Here is a 24,736-nt window from a genome sequence, read left to right as displayed (position 1 = left end):
CAAGCTGTGAGGCAGTGTGCATGTGCTGAGTGAGGCGTCCCCAGGGTGGCATAACACATGCTGCAGCCATTAGAGACCTTCCCTGTCCACAGGGCCCTTGGTACCAGGGGTACCTTTTACAAGGGACTTAATTGTGTGCCAGGGCTGTGCCAATTGTGGAAGCAAAGGTACAGTTTTGGGTAAAGAACACTGATGCTGGGGTCTGGTTAGCAGGGTCCCAGCACACTTCCCACCAAAGCTGGCATCAACAAAAGGCAAAACGTTAGGGGGTAACCATGCCAACAGTGGCATTTTCCTACAATAGGCGTAAAACTACTGACGGCCCGTCACTGACAAGAATCTCCACCCACGTCGACGGTTCCATAGGCAAAAGTGGCTGGTGGCGGGACTCCAGCCCCTTTCCTGCCTAGCCAATCGTGACTCGCCGATGTAACTGTGGCGGCTAAACCCCCACACCTGAGTTGGTGTATTGGGAGAGATAAAATGACGAACCTCACCTTTTATCCACTTTTTTTATTTGCTGCCACCATGAATCTGATAGTACAACTCCTGCTGTTGCTGCTACCCGTGGACCAAAACGAAAATCAACCCCTTTGTTGCAGAACAGAAGGGAAGTCACTGTTTTACCTGTCATTCTCTAAGTTTTTGCTGTACCGTAGCACTGTACTCCAGCATGTTTAACAAATATTTGCAATCAACACTATAATGATGTGAAGTGCATTTGTGTATGTAATGCCATATTTAGAAAATTGCATCATAACACACCTCAAGTTATTAATAGCACCCTCCAATCTGGTACGAACTGCCTTCATGACAATGGACACCCCCATTGAAAGTCATAGCAAACCCAAATTGAAATGTGTCCATACAGGCGTGTGCAATAATTGCCCAATAAATTTCATGTTATAAACATAAACAGTATACCCAATAGGAATTACACAATCCCATGATAATGTAGCAATTTCACTACAGCATCCTACAACTGGGCGTACACAGAATGTACTACCGATTATACCTCTAAAATGCAAACTTCACAGAGATATATGAAGGTCACATGTCCCCTTGGTTTGTGAAATATGTGTCAAACATGAAATGTAATTTAACTGTAAAGTGTCAGGTTGCCTGTGTAATGCATATGTGCATATTATTGACACATCATGTCACATCATGTCAAAATAAACACATGCATTCTCCAGTCACAATAACAGATATAATTTTGGTGTGAGTGTCAACTAACATGATGAATGCTTGCACCAAAATTAACAAATCCATCACAAATGTACAACACTGATATATATGCATTAAAAAAATAAAAATAAAAATGTACAACCTGTGCTTGTCACTGTCACAAACGATAATAAGTGCATGGCACACACATTAGCAGAAATCACATCATCAGCAAACAATTAATAACATTTCAAAAATAAGGCCAGCACAAAGGTGTTCTCAAATCTAACGTTTTATATGTATGAGATAACTCTCTCATATTTTCGCTAAGATTCACTCCAAAAAAAATAACATCAAAGGCAATAAGCCAGAAAGTTCAAAGTCTGGGTTGCATGTCCATAATTTGCCTCCTATTTACGCTGCCAAAATAAACCTCCACTGGAACGGGCATCTATGAGGCAGAAAGAAGGCACCTCAATGATGTTACTTGTGGAGGGGTTCTTGGAATTGGGAGGGGTGAGTTTAGGAGGAGTGGTTTTGGAGTTGGGAGGGGTGGGTTTGGATTTGGGAGGGGTAGGCTTGGCTTTGGAAGGGGTGGTTGGGGTGTGGAAGTGGTGGCAATACGTTTGGGTGGGGTGGACGTATGTTTGGGAGGGGTGGTCTGGGATGGGGAAGGGTTCATGGCGAGGGCAAACATTAGGCCCTCTTAGGGAAACAGGTAGGGTCAATACCCTAGGGAGGGATTTCGGCTTGGGAGGCAGAGGAAGTGGCAGTGTCCATTGTACATGTGTCTGTTGATGGTGTGGGTGCCTGAGGTTCTATGTAGTGTATGTTTCGCTTTGTGTTTTTTACTGGGTGTCTGTTGTGTGGGTGAGTGTGGGTGTTTGTCTACAGTATGTGTGTGTGTGGATGTGTCTGCTGTGGAGGTGCTGTGTGTGGTTGTGGTACCTGTGGTTGTGCAGATGCATGTATGTGTTGAGATGGGTGTGGTATCTGCTGGTATGCTGGTGGTGAGTGTGAGTGCTTGTGTTGTGGTGGGTGTGATGTCTGTGGGTATGCTTGTGGTTGTGGTGGTGGGGTGTGTGGTGTCTGTATTTGTGTGCATGTCTGTGTTTCTTGCCATTTCTGTGTGAGGATGTGCTGCTTGTGTGTGTTAGAGGAGGTGCGTGTAAAGGTGTGTGTGTGTGCTCTGGTTGGGGCTGGGAAGATGGATTTAGAATGAAGAAGGGATGGGAGTTGGGACATGAGGTTGGGGTGGGTGGAAGGCAATGGTCAATGAGGAGGCCAGACCCTACAATGACCCTGTAGGCCAGACAGGGCACTGTGGATGCCATCCAGGTAAACTAGCGTATGGGTATTCTGACCAGCAAGCCCCTGGATAGCATTCAACAGTGAGGTTTGGCCTACAGCAATAACCAGCAAAAGATCAACAGCCTCCAGATTGAGCCTGGGAGACCAGGATGGGGAGAGGTGCCTGCAGCAAAGGTGAAACCACCCCTTTTAGGGGAGCGGCTACAGCCAACTGAGGGGAGGAAGAGAGAGGGTGGAGATTGGAAAGTGGGTAGTGTACGAAGATACAGATGGAATAGTCACATTGGGGTCCGCCATCCATTAGGTACTGGTCATCTGTGGAGGCCGCCGCAGATGATAATGAGTCACTCATGGCCTCCGCCCAAGTCCCCTCACCCTCCGTGGCACTGTGCCCTTTGCTGTCGGTGGTGTCTGCACCAGGACCACAGTCCCCAGCTTCTTCCTCATCAACATGGTCACTGTCACCTTCACCTCGCTCAGATGATGCTGTAAAGACTGATACAACAGTTTGAGGATAGACGGGTAAATATATTTGAACATGAACTTTTCTCACAAAACATTTGCCAAGTCTACATATTAAACTAGCTTCAAGGTACTCAAACATGGCTTCTTAATCATCAATATCTCATGCCTTTTCAAGAATTCCACAAGCCATTTGCTCACAGTGTAAAAATTCCCCATGCTAGTTCCTATACCATGTATGCCTTTTGTCTCTTATTGACTTTTATTTTTCTGCATATTAAATGGCTTTGACAGCATTAGTAAATTCATAGGCCTGGATACATTCCTAAAACATTGCAGTACAGAGCACAAGCCTTTCAACATATACGAAAGAGATGTGTTTTGGGCTGGATATTGACTCATCAAAATGGGATACTCCAACATCTATGAGATCAAACCTTCCATCTGCAATTGCTTCAAGAATCACTTTGCTCACCATCATTGTTTTCCCATCTGGATATAAAGAAGAACACTTACATGTTATTTGGGGTACATCTAACTCTGTCACCAATGAGTACACATTCCTATGTGCTTCAATCAATATATTCTGGCATGAAAAGTCATGCTGATTGACAGAGACTGGTTTACATGCACATTTGGGAAGGTTTTTGAGACTTCATGACAACTTGCTATTGTCTATATTAAGTTAACTGATTTTTGCTATTGAAAGATTTCTCAAACAGATTTTAGATAAAGAATGATGCTATCGTACACGTTTTCAGTCCTTTTGGTGCAGATGCTCATGATCATATTTTCCTTGTACCAAGTTACCAATGTAAAGTCTGAAACAGCAACTGTCTCACAAGTGCTTTCTATGCCATGTGACCAGTAATAGGGCCAACATTACCTACTCGCAACTGTGATGGAGCATCACACCTGACCCAATCCTAAAATGGGGCATGTTTGGCACAAATGTCCCTCATAACATGGAGAAAATGTCAGAACCCCTTCTTTCATATGCTGCCATGTGCCTGCTCTATACTAGACTTGGCCTGCAATGAGGAATCTAGTGGAAAACATTAGCAAAAAAATACATTCCAACCACAGCATCAGACACCGTCTGAAAAACGCACACCTCCAGAAATCCTCATCTGCATTGGATGTGTGTCAACTGTCATGTTGATGCCGAACAACCTTGCTATAAATTTAAAACGTTTAACAACAGGATTAGCTACATACAATAACTCACCCCCTTGATGCTGCTGTTGGGCACTCAACTGCCCAACAAGCTCTGGGTAGGCCACTCACAGATGCAGGCCATAAGCTAGGTTAGGCTGTGGTGCACACACTTGCCTCGTTGGGAGGTCTGGCCATGCTCAACTTCAGCTGACTTCCTGGTCCAGCATCGGAGGTCCTCCCACCACTTCCTGTGATGCAAGCTGCACTGTTTAAAGACCCCAGGTGTCCGCACCTTCTTCGCGATGGCCTTCCGCAAACCATGCCTCTGATGGGCATTGACCTGTATGCTTAAGAGCAAATAACAACCAAAGAGGCTTTGAGTGATTTTGTTTGTCTGTAGTACAGTGACACAATTTAGTTGCAGCTCTCAAAAGCATTCCCAGGGCAGACAATACAGATTATCCACAACCATTTCAAAGTTCCTAAGAAATATTAATTTGAGGCGATCTGAGGAGTAGCCTCAACATTTCTTTTCCTCATGGTGCCAATGCAGGACACAAACACCATTTAAGCCAGCGATAGGGAACTTGTTGTGTTGTGAGACAGACTCCAGATTAGTCCAACTCATTGTGAGGTACTAACGGTTATACAACCTGTGCATCATTTGCATCTAACCACATGCACAGCTATATTTTCTTCATGCCTAACCTTTTAAGAGTCAGCTACTTATTAGCACACCACCGAATGGTGGTTGTGACATTGCACCAGATTCTGCCTGATCTAAAGCACTCCAATGTGAGAAGACATGCAATATATGCATTCTTTAACTTACCCAGGACTAAGTAGAATTGTACTGCTTTTAAGTCCGCTTAGTGAAAAGCTATTTTGAGCCTAATTTTAAAAGGATGGCTTCCCCTATGGATTCCCATATTAAAGTAATGGCTTTTTCGAACAGCTCTCCTCCAGCCTACTTAAGATAAAGAAACTTGCATAGGTACAGCACGAGCGGGGAGACTACTGATAAGCTTCCATATTTCGCACCATTTATGGCACCACATACAGTGACTAAGGGCAGTATGGGAGGGCTGCCATCTCTCAGTGCAAGCATGGTTTTAGGTGATATATGAATAAATATGTGTAGTAATGGGGCATACTTGTATGAATAATTTAGAGCCTGTATCATTTAGAGTGGCAGCAGAGGAAATACCTTTCCACATATGTGATATCATGACATGTTTAAAAAAAAGATACTCCTATTTCCAAATATGGCCTATACATTCACTTGACAGAACAGCATGAGACAACCCCATAACTTTGAAGATTCTTCTTGGGATTAAGATTTCTACCATTTTGACTTGGGCTGTATGTTTCCACTTAAACTAGTGGTGCACTGCCTACTAGCTGATAAAAGTAAGGGGTCTGCATTTTGTCTTATTAATCCTGGAATTGTGAGCAACATGCACTGAAAACTTGCAGGTGACTTTTCATTTCAATGCGCAGGCATTTCTAACATCCTCAAACAACATCATGCACCCACCTAAATCATTCACTTCACTAACCTCTAATCACAACACTTCAGTCATGAACAAAAAGGGACCAAATATGCTGTGGACAAAGAGGGAACAAGTTACTTTGGAAAACATTTCCACCTTAAACATGTACCTGTTCCTCTGGAATTCCATGCAGCTGGCTGTGCAGGGACATGACCTCCCTGGTGAAAAGCTCCAGTTCCTCAGGGGAGAAGACTGGGGCCCTGTCACCTGCTTTGCCCGGAATCCTGGCTCCCAGAGGTCCGTAGCAGCAGCAAAAACAAGAGGAGGTCCTGGTGGCTGCAGTGTTAGAAGGCAAGTGAGCTTTTTTTCAATACACTGCATACAAGTACACGGCAGACAGGATCCATGATGAAGATGGATACAGCTATTGGCTTTTGTGCTTAGCCATCACACAGGTTAACCTATGACAGGGTCTGTCATGGTCTGTTCCACCTAGTATGCAGTCAACTTCCGCCGACGGCTGTCAGATAGCCAATGTACTGACAGCAAGGTCAGGCAGCCACCATTTTAGGGTGTGAAGCTGCATATTTTCAAATTGTGCATCACCAGCAGTCAAAAAGGAGGATACTGTCTTTACAAATGTCCGATATGAACAACACTGGTTTTTGGAAAAATATGACACATTGAAAAGTGACAGGCACTGTGTTTGACTGTGTTTGACATTGATAGTGCTGCAGGGGAAGTAATACATCAGTTGATTTTTTTTATTTTTTATAAATCAATATGCACAAATAATGCATTCCAAATGTATTATTTGTACACAATAAGAAATAGACATGTAAGAAAGGGATTTTTGAAGTAAAAAGTAATTTAATACCATTGTGTGCACATATATGACACAATGAGATTCCTAATGCTGCCAAGACATAAGATGTGTGCTGATTGTCAAAATGTGTGACTGTTTAAGCTTACATTATTTTTCTATACTTGTAGACTTTTGAACCCAGGCATGGTTAGAAGATGACGGCCTCAGTTCTTTAGGCCATTTACAGACCTTGCCACAATTGAGGAAAGGGATGTTATTAAGAAGTTTTAGTTAAATAGGTAAACTATCTTGGTTTTGTGTCACCACCTGGAGCCTGATCTCCTGCCTCACAACAGGAATACAACAACAATAACAAGAAATAGTGAAACTCATGGCAGTACTTCATTTTGTGGCCCTAGTTCTTTTCAACACACTGTAGCAGTATCTAGAGGCATATCCCAACCAACTTTCAGTGGCGTGCTACAAGAAGTCCTTTCTTCAATGCTGAGACACTTCAACCTATGACAACAGGATTTGGCCACTGTGAAGGGAGAATTTTATGCTTTGGGTGGCCTCACCCATGGATGGAATGATAGATGGCACACATATTGCCTTGGTGCCACCACACGCAAGGGCAGAGGTCTACCATAATCAGAAGAACTTCCATTCCATCAGTGTGCAAGTTGTCTGCTTACCAGATTTAGATATCTCTAGTCTGTGTTCCCGCTTTCCTGGGTCAACTCATGATTCCTTTGTACTACGGAACAGGACTATGCCCTGTAAAATGTCACAACTTGGACTTGAGAAAGCCTGGCTTGTTGGTAAGTATAATATGACTTCAGGATCATTTGCTTGAATACTAGTTTAGGATGGTACAATAGCTTGATAGGCTATTAATCTATTGATATATTGTTTCCATGTAGGTGACTCGGCTTATCCTAACAGACCATGATTGTTAGTACCTCTGAGGAATCCATCAATGCCAGGGGAAGTCGGCTTCAATAAGGCCCATAGAAGAACACAGAGGCCAGTGGAGCGGGCTTTTGGGCATCTCAAGGCTAAGTATAGCTGCCTAGACAAGACCGGTGGAGCCTTCCTCTACTGAACCAATAAGGTGTGCCAATTCACAGTTGCCTGCTGCTTGTTGCACAACACTGCCCTGCAACAGAATATACCAATTATTAACGAGGATGGAGACCGTGAAGAGCCACCAGGTGAGGATATTGAAATTCCCATTGAAGATTACAGTGGTGAAAAGGAAGGAATTGACCGACGTCAAGATGTTATTGACCACTTCTTCGCCTGAAGGTAAGTGTACCTTTAGATATGTAATCTCCAATGTGAGAACAACTTGTGACATAGTGAACATGTCAGTCTGCAATGGTACTTCAGTAGGAATGGTCAGTTCAGGAAAGTCCAAGGCAAAGATGTTTGTGGATCAGTTTCCCTACCTTGACTACTGTGGTTATTGACATAGATTAACTTTGCTGTTGCTACGTATATGTGTCCTCCTAACTTATAATTTGAGTTAAATTATATATGTAAAATCATTCATTTTCCATTGTTAGTCTGTTTCAGGGTCCTTCACCATGTCACCTTCATTTGGATATTTCAAAGATGTGACATTTGCAGTGATATGTTTTAGTTGGAAAGTACAAAGTGAACATGTGTTGATCCTGTGAAAGACACCGCTTGGGATGGACAGATCTTGTACAGAGACAACTTGCACTGTGATTTAATGGAACTTCTTAAGATTGTATTCGACCTGCTTTTAGTGGGATGTTGCCATTAAAGCCATATGTGCTACTTAACTTGCTCAAACCACATGTGTATGCCAAGCCATAGCACACTATTCTTCCTTCACATTGGCTAAATCTTCAATTTGTGTTCCTTGTAGGTAGCTGTTGATGTGTCTCCTTATAGTTGATAGAACTTTTTTTAACACACCACCAAATGGTGTTTGTGACATTGCACCGGATACTTCCTGTTCTAAAGCACTCCATTTAGCTCAGAATGAATGTGAGAATACATGCAATAAATACATTCTTTAACTTACCCAGCACCAAGTAGACGTTGATTGCTTTTATGTCTGCTTAATGAAAAGCTATTTTGAGCCCAATTATAAAAGGACGGCTTCAATTATGGATTCCCATATTAAAGTAATGGCTTTTTTCAAACAGCTCTCCTCCAGCCTATTTAAGATAAGGAAGCTTGCATGGGTACAGCAAGAGTAGGGGGACTATTGATAAGCTGCCATCATTTTCACTAAGATTTTTAAAGGCATCCATTTCAGTTGTCTACTAATGAAAACCATTTCACTGTGCTAACTCCTAGTTAAGTTCTGATTGAAAAAAAACATCTAAGTAATGAACCTCCACTAGCAAAGATTCCCTGGGTGCATCAGGTTATATTTAGAAAGGATTGTCTCTCTATATTTCATTGTGCCATAAGATTCATGCTGTCAATGCATTGGCTGTGAATAGTTCAAAAACAATATGATTGGCAGCCACTCACATTCCATCATGGCTACCTTCTGTGAATTTAGCAGTTTAACATCTCTGCCCTTAAGGTTCAATAGCTGATCCATGTATGCCTTTATAGAACTTCTGTTTTCAAAGTAGGGGAGATAGCAATGTGTGTTCATTCCACTTGAAAATATGTTGATATCCCATAAGGGAGTAATGCTTTTGTAATCCAAGCATCTAAAAAGAGTTCCACCTTTAAAGGAAAATCGAGAAACCGCAGATTTCCGTCCCCCTCTCTGAATCTTTAAAAACTATAAGGTCTGAGTGGCTACCTTCAGTTGAATGATTTTGGTTCCTATGTCAGTGTCATTGTTAGTACATTTTTAGTTCCACATAATCTATCAGTCATTTTGCAGTTTCTGTGTTATTGAGGTTCATGTCTATCAAGCTGGTGTTGATTTTATTTTCAAGTACAGGCTGAGACTGGTGGACATCCTTGAGTAAGTCAGATAGGGTTGAATCTATCACTATCCATTCTCTAATGAGGCTGGGTTAGCCGAACCTGCTCTAAATACAGTGTGTATTACTTGTTGCTCTGAGGGACAATACGTAGCATGTTTGTAACCATTCTGTTGATGGGAGATTACTCACACAACTACATCATTTCCCAAGCAGTTACTTGAAAGGATCCAGAGAGGTAGTTTAAATCAAAATATTGTTATAATGATGTATGGATGTATTCCATCGATACATCGGTCTGTATCAAGAGCTCGTAAAATATCCAGATTATCCCTTTGGGACTCTTGTATTGAAGTCTCAATTACTAAGATACGATCAGATATGTGTTGACATAAATATTCAGTAGTTTATTGAGAAAGAGTATGAGGAACCATGAAATGATATGTGCACAAATGATTGCGGTGAACAGTAGTATAGTAGGAGCGGTATTTTACCATAGGGTGAAGTGATTTCCATAGCTTGATTAAGGCATTGTAAGATAGGCCCTTTGTATGTTTAAGGATACTTTTGTTTGAGAGCAATGGCTATGGTAGGTCATGTCAAGCACTGGCACCCAAATGCAATTAAATCATAAATCCATATCCAGTAGTAAAGTAATTAATAAAGTATTTAGCATCAGGAGTATGAAAAGACAAGTCCATAAAGTGCCTGCAAATTGCATACTAATATTTTATGACCAGACTTTAATTTTGCCATCTGACCTATGTATTAACAAGTCATGTCCCTAAATTTCCAGATGGATGGGGTATCAGAGCAATCTGCCTAATACATTTTATTTAGGCTCATCACTATTTTGGCTAACAGTAAACGGTTACATCATTGGAATGGTGTCTTGCAAAGAACAGCAAAACATCATTCCTGAGATTGACTACCCAAGCAGCATTTTTATTTTGGGTACACATCACCAACTACTTCTCCTACGATCACCTGCTATGATACCCAAAGAAGAAGCAGCCCTATGGGGCCAGCTTTCCATTGCATTTGCAAATCTGTTACCACCGCCTTTGAAGAATTGTGAACATGCTGGCAATAACAACCTTACAGAAACATAGAAACTGAGCACTAAGTTGCCCTACTTTTGGCACCCACAACCCCAAACCATAATTAGTAGCACCTAGAAGATCTGCTGTCATAAGAGATGAGATACAACAATCACGTAGCTGAGGCCGAGGCTGAACACAGCCCACATCTTGTCACCACACCATGTCTGGGAAAGATCCAAAATATCCTTAATGAAGTTTGTCTCTGGGTGGTTGAGTGCTCTCTACCCCAAGACAGAATGCCATGGCCATTATGTACTATTTCTCACAATGAGGCATGCAAATATGTTCTTGTGATTATGACGTGGTGAGAACAAAAGTACAGTCAGTTATAAGGCTCCAAGGCTCATTAGATTAAAGGGCAATATTGTATATTACCAATAAATACAACACTATACATTTGTTTTTTTTTACATAGAGCATAGGCACACTGTTGTAAAGCCTTGATAATATTAAAACATGCTCATACTATTGTCATAACGTTTGTGGCAGTATACAAAAAGAGATATTATAACACAGACATTATACAACCCAAATTGAAGATTAAAGGTTCTAAAGCATGAAAGCCTGCCATCATAAAGTATCACTGTACACACAAAACCCCCAAGATGACAGTGAGGCATTACTGTAGATGGATGAATATAAATCAAAACATTGGACTTTAGTAAATATGAAAAATGGCCATGAGTTGTATTTCAGAGTCCTTGGAGACTTGTCAGCATTGAAATAACACCATATGCATGAAAGTCAAGAACATAATAGAGAATTTAGAGAATAAACAATTAGATGTGGACTGTTGAAGTTTGGTGCTGTCTAACTATCCAATACAAGTCCTGGGCAAAGTATTTAGCTCTCTGGTCAAGAGGGAAGATCTGAGTACCGACAACCCATGTGCACCATAAATCTCCCCAGTGTCTATGCTCAAATAGTGATACAGCAAATTGAAAAACACATTGGATGTGAAACCACACAACACAATACAAACGGAAAGTAGAGGTAAGAATGTGATGCAGCAGAAATGTTATTGCTACCTTTGACATCACAGTAATGATAGATATGTGACAATCTTTGCATTTTGTTATTTGAAGACTTAATATATTAACTGCGAAGGGGTGCACTAAAGCCTATGTTAATGTACTTTCACTGTAGAATGGTGATTTTCAGTGATGCAGTATAACCCTTAAACTTCACATAGAATCATTTAATTTGATTCCATATGTTTCTTCATGAGGTTAATTAATAGTCTGCACTAAAATGATAATGAATTTCTAAACAAAATGTAAATGTTACTTGCAAATGTTGAAAATGCAGTTCTGCATTATGTCTAATGAAATGTATTAGCAAAGTTATTTCATTTTAAATCTACTGTAACATGAACATCGGCTATGTTTATTAATGATGAATTTATAATTTTAATGTTAACTGTTCGTTCCTTGCTTGATATAAATGAATGTGTCATTTTATTTTATTTAAGCTAGCCTATGTGAGGCCTGCAAGACCATGGGGGTCATTATGAACATGGCAGGCAAGAATGCACGCAGGCCGTGGCGGTAACTACCACCAACAGGCTGGCGGTCTGGACCACCAAATAAAGAAGCACATGAAAAACAGCCAGCGTGAAAACCAATCACCACCAGCAGAGGAGTGCCGACACTGAAGGAAGAGGCCACCCACAGGCCGACAGAAAGGCCCCACCCACCCAAAAAATAATGAAGCACAAGACCGCCGTCAGTTCCAGAGTGGGAACCACCGCCACACAAAGCCTGGGAGGAAACAAACCAAATAAAAGGAAACACTCACCGCAGGCACACACAACACTCAGTAGCAGACATGGAGAGAGAGTTGGAAATCATGCCCGTGCTGCTCCTTGTCATATACCTCAATGTCCGTGACTGCCGACGAAGACGATGACGGTAAGTACCCCAACCTAACAAACAAGGCAAGAAAGGGCACAGTTACATACCCATGCACCCCACCCACCCTGCAACGCACCCCTAACCCCTCACACCATCACAAGCCATACACACCAGAACCAGAGGTATTTACCCGACATGAGGCCAATACAACCTGCCCAAAGTTCACACATGTGCACACCACACCCCTACAATGAAACGATGAACCACTTCTCCAGAGTGTGCCAACAGCAACACTGGGCACTCAAACTTTAATAAACATAGGAAATTCAATCTCCAAATAAGGCGATTGACCAGTCCAACATAAAAAGGCTGAAGGGGCCAAATGGCCCGATCTTGACTCCCACTTTTGCACATGGTACTCCACCATTAAAGGACATCAATGGGGAAGCCAGGCACCTCAGGGAACAGGGGAAGGGGGTGGAGGGGGTGGGGACTTAGGTCTGGGTGGGGATGCTTGGACTTACGTTTGGGAGGTAGTGGGGATTTGGGTTTGCTCTTGGAAGGTGGGGGAGTGGGCTGGGACCGGGGGGTGGCAGATGGACCTGGGCCAGCACAGGGCTTCTTGCTCACTGGGGAAGGGGCACAGGAATGGGAAGGACGGACTGGGGTGGACTTAGACGTGGAAGGAATAGACAGGGCATGGAGTTGGGCACGTTTGCGGATGAAACAGGGTGGGCAAGTGGGTTCGAAAAGGTCAACAAGGGACAGGAAAAGTTTCTTAGGGGCAGTTGGGGCAGACATGGATGAAGGTGTGGGAGTGGAGGTAGAGGGAGTGTTTGTAACAGGTCTAGGTGTGCTGGATGTGGATGCAGGTGCCTGTACAGTATGCTGAGGTGTGGTGGATGTGTGTTGGGTGGGTGTCTGGGAACGTTTGAGTGTTTTGGGAGGAGGGGGGGTGGACACAGTGGGACAAGACAGGCTGCCAGTGTACATGGATGTTGTCTGGGTGTCTGCGGGTCTGGTGAGTGTGCTGCATGTGTCAGTCAATTTTGTTGTGGTGAGGGCAGGTGTGGTGTCTGGGGTGCATGACTGGATGTCTGATGTTGTGGTGACTGTAGGAATGGGGTCAGCAACAGTGACTGAGGGTGCAATGCTTGTGAGTGTGCATGTTGAGGTGACAGACAGGGAGGCGGCAGAGGTGGACACACTACGGGAAGTGGATGTTGTTGTGTGTGCCTTTGTATGTTGGCTGTGTGTATGCCTGTGGTGGGAAGTGTGGTGCTTGTGTTTCTGTGTATGTTTTTTCTGTGTTGAGGTGTGTGCATGGCTGTCTGACTGTGTGCTTGGATGGGTGAAGGGAGTGGGGAGTGGGGTGCTGGAAAGGGTAGAAGCTGTGCCACTGCTCCCTCACCAGATGATGCTGATGTACACAGACCACCCAAGAGTACAGGAGTGGGGAGACAAAACATGAGAGATATATATAAATACCTGAATGGATGTACAAATTTGGTTCACTCATACTCCCTCCCAGCTTATACACCAACACGCAGCACCTACAACTATAGTCATGCCTATGCCCCTGACTAGTGGCCACAACCCTAGCATACAACTCTTCTCCCACATGAAGCAAGGACCTTATGAACTGCAGACCTGCCCCTAATCATCTAAGTGCCCGGAGGGCCGGATTGCTGTTAGACACCTGTCAGAGTACCTGGCACTGGACAGCATACATCCTGTACCCCCAAACACATCCATCAAAGATGGATGATATGGTATTGGTACTTATCCCCTTGTGGCTGCTGTGCAGCCTTCAACTCCCATCCAAGTCTGGATATGCCACCGCCAGAACGCGGCGCATTAGGGCGGGTCAGGGCCTGACGGGCACCTCTTCCTCGTTGGAAGGACTTCCCTAGCTGGGCCTCGCAGGTCTTCCTGGCCCAGCGCCGCAGGTCCTCCCACCGCTTCCTGCAGTGGGTGCTCCGTCGGTTGTAGACCTCCAGGGTCTGCACCTCACTGGCGATGGCCTGCCACAGTGTCCTCGTCTGATGGGTACTGCCCTGTAGGGGACACACAGAAAACAAAAACAGAGTTCAGAAAATAGCCATGTAATACCGCTGACTATACTTCCCCTATGGAACGGAAACTTCACAACATCATTTCACAACCTCATTCACAGTACTTGCCACACATTCTCTGCCTGTGCAGGTACATACCGACCACACATGCATACAGGCATTCATCACCATCACACACATCCATGCACGTTATCCGCCTACTCACCTGCTCCTCTGGTCGTCAATATAACTTGGCATATGGGGTAGGACCCCATCCACCAGCTTCTCTGTGGTGAAGGCTGGAAACCTTTCCCCTGTGACTTGTGCCATTTGGGTTACCATTGTCAGGACACAGCAGCACACTAACTGGAGTACTTCCATGCATGGGATCCGGGAATCAAGTGAACCTGGGGTGACAACATGGCGTATGCTCCGTGACGGTGTGCACTGTCTCCGCCGGTGGTGATAATGATAGACCAAGATTCCCCATTGACAACCATGTTAACCAATGAATGCGTGCTCTGCGGTGAACACAGCCTTATGCCATTACAACAACCGTCAGCGGAATTAGGTCACTTCCACTGCTACATATCTGGATGGCAGGGAGTTGCCATTTTGCTAGCATGACGCAGATTTTTCCTCGTCATGGGCCCCATGCAGGCCCTATGGATCCCAGTCCTTAGTCGCATGCACACATGAACCTTTTCTCCCCACAACAGTCCAGATGTATCACTTCATACATGTCTCTACAGTGGTACATCATACATTGCTTGTGGGTAACCCACATATTGTACAGCAGTTATTCATACACAACATGTTGTGAATATGTTTGTGTGTCCCTCACATGTGTTCTCCACTACCCCTAGGTACAGACCCATGTGGCGAGGGAGGGACCCATCTGTGTACAGACCGCTTGTTGATTTGGTGACCATGGTGGAATGTCACATCATTATCAAGTACAGAATCAATCGTTCTACAATCCATGAGCTATGTGCATTACTGGATCCAGTATTGAGACCGGCTAATCGGAATCAGCATGCCATCCCTACTGAAGTGCAAGTGCTCTCTGTACTCCATTTCCTGGCCACGCGCTCATTTCAGGTGACAGTGGGCATGGGTACAGGGTTCTCACAGCCAATGTTTAACCTCATCCTGTCCAAATTCCTGGATGCATTTGTACTACACCTGCAGACATATGTGAAGTTTCCCCAAAGGGCTTATCTCCCTACCGTCAAGTCTGAATTTGATGTCTTTGCTAACATTCCCCATGTGATAGGTGCCATAAATGGCATCCCCCCAAGAGTAAATGAACAGGTGTACAGGAATAGGAAGAACTTCCACTCAATGAACATACAATTGGCGTGTATTGCAGACTAGTACATATCACATGTGAATGCCATACTTACAGGATCAGTCCATGATTCATTTGTCCTGAGCAAACAGCAGTGTACCACACATGAAGGATCAACTACAAGGGGTCAGAGGATGGCTTATAGGTGAGTATGTATGACACTGGTTCTGTACATAGCTGACAGCCAGGCTGTCTGCAAGTAATGGCAGTCTGTCACAGTCCTGTGTTAACTACTTTTGCAGGTGATTCTGGCTATCCCAACATGCAATGGCTGCTTTCACCTGTGAGAAATCCTAGGACAGATGCAGAGAGGAATTACAATGAGGCCCCTGGACGTACTAGGAGGGTGATAGAGCACATTATAGGTCTCCTGAAGGCTAGATTCCGTTGCCTCCATCTCTCTCTGGGGGTTCCCTGTGCTATGGCCCTGAGAAGGTGCGTAGAATAGTGGTGGCCTGCTGGATGCTGCACAACGTGGCTGTGAGGAAAGCTATCTCCCTACTGGAGGAGGGTGCTGTATATCCAGACCTGCATCTTCTGAGAGGTGATGAGAGTGATGGTGAGGATGAAGAGGGGGAAAATGTCCACTCGAGGAACCAGGTGATCCAACTATACTTCCAGTAATTATGAGGTACTGTTCACTGATGATGTCTGCAATGCATAATATCTGTCTGACTTATTCACTATTGGGATGTGGGGTCTGTAGTCATTGACAGTGTTACCTGAATATTGAGGTGGCATGTGCCATGGAGACAAACCTAGTGTACATTTCTATTTACTCCACACAATGTTGTGCATGGGGTGCCATTCCTGCAATAAAGGTCTGAATATGGAATTGACTGGCAAATGCATTCACATTTACAATTGATTCATCAATATGACATGGGACATATGTTTGGTGTACATGTGTTTTATTTGGTGTCCTTAATGCATTGGTGCGCTTTATAGAGATAGGGAGAGGGCCAATGGTGGATGTCCATTGTAGATACATGGGCTGGGAGATTGGTGGCAGTGGGTATAGGTCCAAGTTGTTATGTTGCTATTGGTGGGTGAGGATGGTGGCACAGTGGCACACTTGGGAGTCAGTCCATGTCAGAGTCACTTCTTGGTGGGGGCCTTGGTCTTGGCATGTGTTCCTGTGCCATATCTGGGTCTGAGGGACCGTTGAAGGGTCTGGTGCCGGGCTGCATGGGTAGGGGTGCTGGTCTCCTGTGTGTCTTTTGCCAGTGCCACCAGTCCACTTGCTGCTGCTAATGTATATGGCTGATCTGTGTCCTGGTCAGTGGTAGGGGCTTCATGGTTTGTGGGGGGCATAGGCTGGATTAGGGGGTGGTGGTTCAGCACCCCTGCTATGGTGGCCATGGTGGCATTGAGTTCTTTCCACTGCTCCATGGCCTCTTGATGTTGTGCTATCTGCAGCATTTGACTCTGTTCCAGGGTGGCCAGGATTTGGCCCATCCTGTCTTGTGTATTGTGGTATGCTCCAAGGACCTCAGTGATCACCTCCTGGGCTGCAGCATCCATCTTTTGCCTCCCCCCTGGGCCACTGATACCCTCCCACTAGGCCTAGCCCCCTGTGCCTGTGTCCCTTGCACAGATCTGGCAGTACCATTTGTACTGGGGCCATTGTCATCCTGCCTGTTAGTAGGTGGAGACTCTGGCCACTGTACTTATGTTCCATCAGTCTGTGGCCTGACTACACTGGTGTGGGGTCATTTGGCCAGAGCTGATGTTGGTGGCTTGGTGGTAGGGGTGTCAGTGGTATCCTGGGAAGGGCTGCTGAAGGGTGACAGTACAGGACTATGTGAGGGGCCAGGGTATTCCTCACTGTCCATACTTTTCTCTCCAGTTTCCTGAGTGGGGCCTCTGTCTCCATGTGGGGCTCTGGCACTCCTTGGCCTTTCCGTCAGGGTGGCATGGGTGGTGGTGCCTGTGGGAGGGAATGAAGATGTATGTTACGTGTACTAAATCGGATGAGGATGCATAGCTCTGCCCTAGTTTGTGCAGTTTATTCCCCTTTTGGGCCATGCAGGGACCTATTGTGGGGCTGCCATTGCATTGAGCATGGGATGTGGAGGTGCATTGCAGGTGGTGTAGTGCAATTGTGATTCCTTGCAGGGGTAGGAAGCTGCGCACAGGGGGAGGCATGTGGGCCTGTTAGTGGGTTTGTGGACTTGCAGGGTGACTGGATGTAGTGATTGTGGCATGGGGATGGGTAGTGGTCCTGGTGGTAGTTGGATGAGTGGGGTGGTGCATGCATTACAGGTGTGGTGAATATGGGGTAATTGTAGATGACTTACCCAAGTCCATTCCTCAGTGAGTCCAGTGAGGCCCTCAGGGTGCAGGATGGCCAGTACCTTTTCCTCCCAGTCGGTGTAGTCGGGTGGTGTAGGTGGGGGTCCTCCTGAAGTCTTCTGGACCGCAATGTTGTGCCTGGATGCCATGGACCTCACCTTCCCACGCAGGTCATTCCATCTCTTGCGGATGTCATCCCTCGTGCATGGATGGTTTCCCACTGCTTTGACCATGTTCACTATTGTCTGCCATAACTCCATCTTTCTGGTGATGGGTGTGTGCTGGACCTGTGCCCCAACGATTTGTGGCTCGACCTTGAGTATTTCTCCCACCATTGTTCTTAGCTCCCTATCTGTGAAGTGTGGGTGCTTAGGGGGTGTCATGGTGTGTGTTGTGGTTGGTGTGTTGTGTGGATATTGGTGAGGGTGCTGTTGTGTGGGTGGGTGTGTGTCTTTTGTGATGTTGCGATCAGTGTCTGCATGTTGTGTTGTCAGTCTCAGTTGTCCTATTGGCGATTCAAAGGATTATGGAGTGTGTATGTGAGTGTTTTATAGTGTTATGGATGTGTGTCAGGTGTGTGGGTTTCACACTTGCCAATGTGTGCATTTCTTGGTGTTGGGTCCCATTGCTGGCCGTGGCGATCCGTACCACCAATGGTCGTTCGACATCCACTATCCGCGGTGATTTGTGCATCATTATTTGGGGGGCGGGTGATTTGTCTGCTTGGCAGTGGTGAGGTGGGATGTGCAGCCTTTCCACCGACAAGGGCCCTGGCGGTGGCTGGGGGTAGCAGATTTTTAGGCGGTTTCCATTTATGGCATCATATGGTGGGTTTCTGTTCCTTTGCCTGAGCTAACTGAATTTAGATGACTTTTAAATCGCTTTCTTTCTTAGAAGAACAGAACAGCACTTGTTGTCAACTCATCAAATTATTCTATTGATGTATTTTTATTGCTATTGGTGAGTGTTTAATTCTTTTGATGTTAGTTCACTTAAATCTTTTCAGTCACCTTGGTCAACCCATGGTGATTCTGTGTCTTTATAATTTTGTTTTGGGAATCATTTATACAAATCTGAATCTGTAATAAAACCCTTAACTATATTTCAGACTGAAGCTTTCCTTGTATGGCCAAATGGGTCATACTTTCATTTAAATTGTGCTGTTTAAGTTTTGATGTCTTATTTGTCATCCTTTTATGCTAGTGAAAAGACCCATTGACCTCATCAAAGGCATAACTGAGAAATGTTTTATCAAATCTGGTAGCAGAGCATTGGCTTCTTCTACAGGAGGAGGGGGATAGATAGGCTTAGTGGTAGCTCCTTAACACCAGGAGTTCAATTTTTTTCATGCAAATTGACCTCTCCGAAAACAATTTGTCCCATGGTTCGTTCTGAAAATTGATGGAGTTTCAGCATTGTTCTTTGCAATGGATGTATGAGTATTAATGGGGTTTGTGCATGTGTTGCTTTGGCCCTTTGGCTAAAGATTGCAGTGAAATGTGATGTTGTGAAGTGTTTTGCAGACTTTTCAAAGTTTTGAGTGAATGTGGCAATTTCTGCTAAGAAGTTGTGTTGATTAATGGGTCCGTCATGGCCTACGAACCTGGGGTAACCCACAAGTCTAGAAGACACTTGGTTTATTTATTGTCTGCAGTATAAGGTACTTATAGTGAGATGTCGGCGACACTGCCAATAGTTTCCTTTGTGTGAACGTGGGTGGTTAGTTTTAGTGAATCCTGAATGCACATGAAGAACCTTTATCAACCAGAGTGAGATTTGCTGGTTGAGTCTCATACATTATGTAATTGAGGAAGGATAGTCAGAAAGTGTAGCTCCATACTGCTTTGAAGTGTTTGGTTACCCGGTACTAGTGAGCAGACAGGTTGTTGGTTTTTGCTCACTGTTTTACCTTGTCTTTTAGCAGGTTTATCCCCCAAATTGTTGCCTTGTTCCTTCAATTTGTTCTGACCTGCTTTTGTTGGCGTTAGGACTCTGGGCACTTTTCCACTGCTAACCAGGGCTAAAATGCATCTGCTTGCTGTCTAAAATGTATTGGTGAATGGTTGCTCTATAACTAGTATATCTGATTTGCTAATAAGCCTATAGTAAAGAGGGCTATGTGTGCCCAGGGCCAGTAAGTCAAATACTGCTAGTCGGCCTACAGCACTGATTGTGCCACCCACATGAGTAGCCCTGTAAACATCTCAGGCCTGCCATTGCAGTGCCTGTGTGTGCAGTGCTAAACTGCAGTTTCAACCTGAGAAATGTTCCCACTTGCCAGTCCCACACTTTTCCTTATATCACATGCAATCCACCCCTAAAAGAGGACCAAGGCAACCCCATGGGCACGGGGCAGTGTATTGAAAAGGTAGGACATGTATTGGTGTGTTTACATGTCCTGGTAGTGAAATACTGCTAAATTTGGTTCTCACTATGGCAAGGCCTATGTCTCCCATCGGGTAACATGAGACTTGACTTGAAATATCTTTTAAGTGTAATTTCCCATTGGGTGCAAATAGAGATATGAGGTTTGGGGTCTCTGAACTCAAAATTTAAAAATATAACTTTTGATTAAGTTGGCTTTTGAATTGTAAGTTTGAAAATGCCACATTTAGAAGATGGGCATTTTCTTGCTTAACCATTCTGTGTCTCTGCCTGTCTGCTGAATATATGTCTGGATCAGGATGACAGTTGGGATGTTTGTGTATTCACTCTAGACAGTGACACATAGGAAGCTGAGGTGTGCCCTGCATATGCTTATGGGCCACCACCAGGCTGATGGGTCCTCCCGAGCTAGTGTAGTGCGAGGAACTAATACCTCCCCCTGAATAGGGCTGTGCCTGTCCTCACACAAAGCAGTCTCCAACCCCCCCAGAGAGTGTCTGGGGCCAGGGCAGAAAAGGCACGATCCGGTGTACTGCAAAGACTTCTCTTTTGAGTTTGCCAACTTCAAAAAGAGAAATGGGTATAAATACTGGACCTCTGCCCCCATATAGTTAAAATCCTTCTGGACTGAGAACTTTCTCCCAAGAAGATGAGCTGAATACCATAGGAAGAACTGCCACTCTGCCTGTTGTTTTGTTGTGCTGGCCTGCTGCATGCTGCTTCTGTCCTGGGAGCGAAAAGACTGGACTTTGCTTTCTACATCCTGCTTCCAAAGATTCTCCAAAGGCTTGTACTGAGCTTGTCTCCAGTTAAGAAATCTCAGCAACATCAAAGACTTACCAAGTGGTGCTCAATCCAGTCCCTGGGCCTTTTGGAGTGAGTTCTGGTGCAACCAAGAAGAAACCAAGCACATCAACTCCAGAGCGACTTTGGAACTGGCACTGCTGTCTGACTCCATGCCACTGTTTGCACCGGAGCCGTGGTCCCTCATGAGTGCAGCGACAAGCACCACAGGCCCGCCACTGCTCCAGCACCTCCGAAGTCCTGCCACAGTGTGAGTCCAGAGCACAGTGTCACTGCTGTCTGTGGCCCCGTGGTGTCATCGCAACACTGCAAAGTTAATGCATTGCATCTTGACCTGCTGGATTCATCAACCTCGCTGTGTTGTTATGAACCGATGCCTCAACGCCAACGGCGCATCACCTCCCATGCAACCGTAAGGAACCAACACCTCATCTCCCCTGCCTAGCAGTTAGGAACCAATGTCTCACCTCCCTGGTGGCAGTATGGAACTGATGCGCACCAGCTCCAGTGGCTTCTCACCTCCCCAGCTCCATGCAACATCTTTGCTTCCTCCACGTCTTCCAAGTTACTGTACGTGGTGTCCATGCATCTCAGTGACCGACTCACACTCCCTCAGGAGTGTCGTCAGACTGTTGGCAATGACTCAATGAAAACACCATGATAGCACCAGTTGGAGCTATTGTGTTTCTAAGCGCTAAACTAAGATTTAATCCTTAAGAAATCATGTTTGACTTGTGTATGCAGGATTTTGGCCATTGTTTTTACTCAGATTATTATTTGCTATTTCTCTAAACTGGTGGAGCGTACTCATGTGGTGTTACTGTGTCTGTGTACAAATACTTTATACATTGCCTCTGAGATAAGCCTGACTACTTGAGCTAAGCTACCAAGGGGGTGAGTAGGGGTTGTCTCAGCTGTGTAGCTTCTTCAACCCTGACTATAGTGAGGGCCCCTACTTGGACAAGGGGCAAGCCACTGCCAACTAGAGACCTCATTTCTAACACTCACAATACTTTGCAGTAGGGTTGCATGAAGAGTGATAGTGTGAGACATTGTAAAGGGAGGTGAGCTTCTGTGAGGAGTGAGATTGGTATCATCGTGTGTTGCACTGGTATAGGTCAGTTAGTGTGAAGCTGTGCTGGTATTGGTGGGCAACAGCACAGACTGTTGCACTGCCATTGGTTGTGAACATTGAAAGGAGAATCATGAGTACAGAATTACTTCCTGATTCTGATGAAATGTAAATTGTGAATTTTTGCAATATTGATTGAAAATTAAGTTCTTTAAAGCATTGAAAAGTTTGATGAAAGGAGATGTACTTATTCAGTTTAGAGAGGGAATGGAGACCCCACCAGAAGGTTGTCCAGGACATCATGTTTTGTCTGAGAAAGGTCTTCATGCTGTTTATGGGTTGAACAACGGCATAAGGTTACAGAGAAAGAAGGTGCATTTGCATTTCCCCGCTATGGAATATACAGTTTAGGAATCATTGAAAACCCGAAGTGAACACTTTAGGAGATGAAACCACCTCTAAGACCCGCACAATGTGAAGCATTTAATACTTGGGAACATATGGCTAACCAGAAACAGAGAGATAAGTACGGCAGTAGAATGAAGAAAGCAATAAGGACAGTTGCATAGGGAAGATGAGATAGTCAGCAAAAAGATTGGAAAGTAGATATCCGTGAAGGAGTTAGGTTGTATCCAGCCATTACTAATGAAGAAGGAGAAAGCACTAACTCAAAGAGTAAGAAAAGGACAGAAAAAGCAGATCAGACAACACATACCGAAAATAAAGCTGAAACTTATGAAAGTGATTCGGATAATGATTTTAAAAATAAGCTATTGCTAAATATTCCTCCTCCATGCAATACTGAGCAGATAGGAGTGACAGGGGAAGCAGCAAGAAATGTGACTTTTGATGAGTCTACTGCACTAGTTGAACAGACTCCTAATCAGATACTGCCAGATCCAGACATCCAATGCAAATCAACCACTTCAGAGTTCTACCACAAATCAGTCAGTGCAGAGTTCTAACACAAATCAGCCAGTAAAGAATCCTAATGCGAATCAGGGTGTGCAGAGTTTTAACTCAAATCAGACAAGACACGCCTTAAATACTACTTTGACAAGACAGAGTTTAGGAATGGCAGTTCCACAGAATGTCATGAATTTCAATTGGTCCATGTGTTCCTTTGTATGCTCCAGGCATGAAAGGGAATAATCCGTACAATTTAAGGGGGTCATTATGAACACAGCGGGAAATCCCACTGTGTTCATGCTTGTGGTCTTATCACAGACCGCTAGCCCCTTGAGACCCCACCGGCCGAATAATGTACATTCTGCTGGGCCAGGCCATTGCCAACGGCTCCACAGGGAGCAGTCGTCAATGCTGCTGTGCGGCGGGTGCATCAGCACCTGTCATGCAGATCCTGTGCGACGGGGCACTGCACGGGGGCCTCTGCACTACCCATGCCAAGTGCATGGGCTGTGCAGGGGTCACCAGGGGGGCCCCGCAGCACCCCTTCCGCCACCTTTCCTGCCAGGGAAAGGCTGGAGGAACAAGGGTTCTTTATCTGGAGGGCAGCGCTGCCCTGTCAGATAAAGTAATCTGTCATTGTCAGGCTGCCTGTCAGTGGTAGCCTGTCAGTGGCAGAGGGCCGCCTGTGGCGGACCTCCCTTGTTCAAAATATTGCGGTACAGACCGCCATGCCGGTGGTGGTATTTTACGCCACTGCCGGCATGGTGGTCTGAACTGCTATGTTCGTAATGAGGGCCCAAATATCCAGAATATTCAAAATGTTCAGAATGTCCCAAATACCCCAAGTGTCTCTAATGGTATTCCATCAAACAAAGCATAGGGATTTGTGAGGCAAAGTTGTTCCGAAATGGAGAGAATTCATTCTCTTCCGATACCATTGACCTCTACACCAGTTTCAGATCTGACTTTACTGACAAGTCAGAAAGGAGTTACTCCTGATGCAAGATTCCTCAGAGATCCTCACCATATTTTATGCCTAAATCAGAACAGACCCCCTATTTTGGTTACAGTGCCCTGCATAGGAGGTCACATTTTAACACTCCAGAAGACATGTCTATTGCAAATAAAGTAGAAAAAGATAAAAGAGAAGCTGATGGTGATGCTGCCCCTGCAGCCCCACCCCCTTCCTGTGAAGTGCTTTCTCACCCTCCCGCCTCCCAGCTGACCGGACCCTCCCACCTCTCTCCCCTTCTTAAGGGCATCCGAAGGCACGCCAAAGGCAAGCCCATCTGCCCCCGTCTGCCCCTGGACCGCACCCAGCTCCATGGACCATGGTTCCTACACCACCCACTGTTACGATGCCAATGCTCTGCATGCCCTCATCCCTGGAAGATCCTCAGCCTGCCACCAAACTGACCCAAAGAACACTCATGGACCATTCTCCTGCTGCTTATGCTCCCTCACCGGCCTCTGCACGCCACCCTCCCCCATCCCTCGCCCAGACAGATACCTCAAGTGCATATTGCTCAACACCTGCATCCTCGCCAAACATGCAGTAGAAGTCTGGGACCTCCTCAACCCGATCGCCCC

Source organism: Pleurodeles waltl, chromosome 12, assembly GCF_031143425.1.
Source record: "Pleurodeles waltl isolate 20211129_DDA chromosome 12, aPleWal1.hap1.20221129, whole genome shotgun sequence".
In the NCBI taxonomy this organism is placed as follows: domain Eukaryota; kingdom Metazoa; phylum Chordata; class Amphibia; order Caudata; family Salamandridae; genus Pleurodeles; species Pleurodeles waltl.
This window is presented reverse-complemented; position numbering follows the sequence as displayed.